The sequence below is a fragment of the Lytechinus variegatus genome, chromosome 1, assembly GCF_018143015.1.
Source record: "Lytechinus variegatus isolate NC3 chromosome 1, Lvar_3.0, whole genome shotgun sequence".
Lineage (NCBI taxonomy): Eukaryota > Metazoa > Echinodermata > Echinoidea > Temnopleuroida > Toxopneustidae > Lytechinus > Lytechinus variegatus.
In genome coordinates, this window is record NC_054740.1 from 4,123,409 (window position 1) to 4,127,702 (window position 4,294).

At 33.6% G+C, this 4,294-nt stretch overlaps 1 long non-coding RNA gene across 1 annotated transcript; it reads right to left on the bottom strand.

Annotated features, from left to right (window-relative positions):
• Positions 1–887: 887 nt before the first annotated feature.
• LOC121405917 lies at positions 888–4,012 on the bottom strand. Its single transcript, XR_005968723.1, has 4 exons — positions 3,992–4,012; positions 3,050–3,132; positions 2,587–2,791; positions 888–1,568 (listed from the first exon to the last, which is right to left on the bottom strand). It is a non-coding gene; the product is annotated as an uncharacterized LOC121405917 (long non-coding RNA).
• Positions 4,013–4,294: the final 282 nt, after the last annotated feature.

Consider the following 4,294-nt stretch of genomic DNA (forward strand, 5'->3'; position numbering starts at 1 on the left):
GTGGACCTCTCAAAATACTTCCCAAATCGTCATATAATTACATTATCAAGAATATTCATCACTTTCCTTGAAACAAAATAATAAAACCCTCCCAACTGAGATGAATGTGACACATTGTTGAAATTTATAAACCTGCATAAGAACAGAAGTTCATCTATTTCTTTCACCACGAGGACAAATTCTACAAATTCATTTCTGGCTGAGGTATCAAGGAAACATTCCCAGACTGATGGAACTTCTTCAAAATCACATTCCTCTTCAAGGTAATTTAGTATCATTAAAATTACAATGCTTTGTTTCCCTTTTCCATTAACCCTTTCCGCCAGAATATCTCTTTGGCCAGACTCATAAATCAGATGTAGTTAAGAAGATGTTAAATAATGTAACAAATTAAACATGATCCCCAAATCAAGTACATGTACATGTAATTACAAGATCATGTTAATTGGAAGCACAATACACTGGTACACACAAAATAATCTGAATATACTAGATATGTAGTAAGGTATTTAGAGGTGAAGAGGGATTTATAAAACTGAACTGGGAGGGTGAATCATTTGAACTATGAAAAGGGCTTCAATATATGTATGTTAACAGATTCAAGCAATTCAATGAACTGTGCACCGAATATTGTATACTTCTGAAAAGAATGCATTGCATTGTTGTCTGTTTTTAAAGAAATTTTTATAATTAAGTCTTTAATGTTTTCAAAAATTCAATTTATGGTTCCGAGAACAATCAGAAAACACAACAATGTACATTGGTGTCAGAAGCTGAACTGATCAAGTAGAGAGTTACCAGTACGTTTAACAACATACATCTTTGACAACATGATTTATAGTATGTTTTACAACTGTACTGTTACTATATGTTATGTACTTAAATGCAACCCTGCAGCAATACCACAAACCTTTGTTCTGCAAAATGGAATTTGAATTACCCATCTCAAGGAAAAAAGAATCATCTGTCAGAAGAGTTTGAGCTGGTAGAAGTGCATGCCATTAGAATTGAAGTTCAATGGAAGAAACATGGTCTCGACTTTATAAAGAGTACAAGATGAGAGTGAAAGAACATATGAGATTGAAAGAGCATGAAATGAGATTGAAAGACACGATATGAGCTTGAAGGAGCACAAACTACGAATGGACGTTTTGAATAAAGAAAGAGAGGTTGCTGAAGCTAAGCTGCAGGAATCACAGGGTTATAACAATCAATTTATTAACAAATAAAGAAGTAAAGTATTCTTCATAAATTTGAATGAACTCTGTGTTTCTATGTTCTTAATGCTTTTGCCATTGTTATAGGCATTCCTCTCCACATGAAGTTGGAAGGGGTATATAAGAAGCATATGGCCCAATCCCCCCCCCCCCCTTCTTGATGTAGACATGTGTCCCATCAGTTGCACCTTTCACTCCTTTAAATCTAACAGTTAGATAGAACTGTCTTCGAGTTGCTTCAACTTCTTCTCTTGTTGTAGGAATCTTCATGTATTGCCTCTTCCTTTAGCTTCTGACACATTGATGACTGCGATATTGCTGCCTCATCACCATGCATCTTTTAAAATGATCCTGTAAAATAAAAACAAACCATATGGTTGATGGGTGAGGTGATTGTTTTGAGGTAATTTAAAACATTTCATTGAAGCACATACAGATGTTAAACAATGAATATTCATCTTGTACAAATATCATACAATGTTCTCCAATATATTTTGACAAGTGGAACGCCTTTGGCAGTCTCGCCATCATTATGCGATTCAATATAGCAGCAGTGATGACTTCAAAAACAACTATTGAATAATTGTTTTTGCCCAATGCTTTAATGACTCTTTACCTTGAAGTTTTGCACATCTTTTGATTAAAAGTAAAAAAAATAATTGGGTTGTACAGTACCCGAACAATGTACGATCAATTTTTAATTTCAGCCAAGTCATCACTAGTGAATTATATTTGTGACATAAATTGAGGAAACAGAATTGAAATTAATAGAGAAGTGACATAGAAGAAGCATTTTTTTGTGATATATGAATAAATTTTTGCATAAATTAACAAATAATTTTCTAGTCAAAATTTTAAGTCTGTGTGGAAATTTGGGGACCCTCATGTACATGTAGCTCTACCAGACGGATGATAAAAAAAATCAAAATTGGTATACAAATACAGAAGCATTTTTTGTGATTATGAATTTCGCATAAATTAGCATGAATAAATTTTGCATAAATTAGCATAATTTTATACTCAAAATTTCAAAATTTTGTGTACAAGTTTGGTGAACCTCATGATATTACCTCATGAAGCTCTACCATGGGTTAATGGCAAAATTATAACTCTAACCTGACATAACAGTTGTAAAAGCAGAGCCTCACTACTGTTGTGGTAGTTTTGGAATTTTTAAATTATGCAATTCATAGGTACGTGACTGTTTGCTGAAATGATACTCTTTTTTTATGTGCTCCTTCTCTGATTTCTAGATATTGTCATCAGCTTTATCTGGAGTCCTTAAATTATAGAAACAATCTCAGTCATTTAGATTTAACAGTTCCAAGAAAACATTCAATAATCATTTATGAAAAATTAAATTACTTACCCACTGCATAAAAATGGACAGTTGTCAACACCTGCAAATAAACAGGAAGTTGATCAATCCTCTGTATGTCCCTCTTCATTTCGGCTTCCAGCATATTGGTGACGGTTTCTTTTGACAGTCGATACTGATCTCGAGATGGCCCATCCTTGTACGATTTCGATGGCTTTTTAGCATCACGTAGCCCACAATGTCTTGGGAAAGGTAGCTGTATGCAGAAGAGTTGAATATTATTTTTAATTCTTTTATTTTGTGATCTTTATAATCATTCCAAACTGTACATGTGCATGTAGATTTGATCTGCCAACATAATTACTGCAATCTTAATTTACTTCCTGAGATTAACAAAAACTACATTCAAGCCATTTCATTTCTTCAGTCTAATTATATTTCATGTTCGATATCTTAAATCATTTCAATAATACTTTTAAACAAATCAAAACAATGTAAATCAAATTAATCATACCTCTTAGTATTTTAAGGCTGTGAAGAAGATGGAGATAATCCTTGGAGCCTACACTGTATGGTACCTCTGATGCCAATGTAATTCTGTGAAACAATGGTCAAATTAAAAAAAAATAATAATTTTTCATTAAAAAAAAAATATTCATTGGTTTATCACTTTTTAAATGCAAATCTCACAGTGAACACGGTGAATGCAATAAAAAAAAAACATTGTAATAATTTGCTTGAAACTGTGAATATGCTTTTCAAAAGTAGGCCTCTAGGCCTAACGACTTAACTTAAAATAAATCTGTTTTTTATAATTTTTTGGGGGGGCTCTATTTTCTTCATTTGCAAGTGAAAAGACTTTAGACCAAACTTTGAGTAATCAACTCTTTAATATTCCTACAGCCTCAAAAATTGGCCTGTGCCGAAAGCAAAAAGGTAGGTCTCGATCTACAAATGTATATTTTGAAATGCAATTTTAGGCTTTTTAGTACGTCTTTAGTCAACATGGTCAAGGCAAATTCAAAATAAAATTGAAAAAAAAAATCTTTCTGAGTTTCTCCTCTTAAAATGCACCAAATAGTACAAAAATTATATAGATTTAGATATTTCATTTTTATCTTGACATTCACAAATTATGATATAGATAGCATAATAATATAAACATCCTTGTGAAGCTCATAAAACAATTAGGGCCTAAGCCCGGCCCGCGGCTGAGCACCTTCAATTCGTTCAACAACACAGCGTCAAAATATCCCAACACTTAAATGCACGGATGGGACTGTGGCAATACACACGCGACGATAAAGTGCATCGTCTGGACTTGTCAATACCAAAACCTCGTTCGCAGTCATGAAAAACAACACTACCAATTTCATATAACTGCTTAAAACGTATCAATATATTCCAGAGAAGGAAAGCGGGGATTTATTTTACGAATTCAAAGAAGAATACTTACGAATTTCTAATCAAGAAGACCGTTTGACAGGTCCAGGACCGCAAGAAAAGTTTTCTTCACTTCAGCGATTTTTCACAAATTCCTCAAGTGCGCATGCTCGTAAAATTGAACCATGGTTTTAACCACATCTAAGAGCAGACTAAAAATATGACGTTTCGTGACGTTTTATGACGCATTTAAACCCCCTCGGGGTTTAAACCTCTTTCGTGAAACGTAAATGAAAAACCCAGCTCGGGGTTTAAACCAGGAGGGGGTTTAAACCACCAAAAACCAAGAGCTAGGTTTTTCGTGAATTCTGGCCTC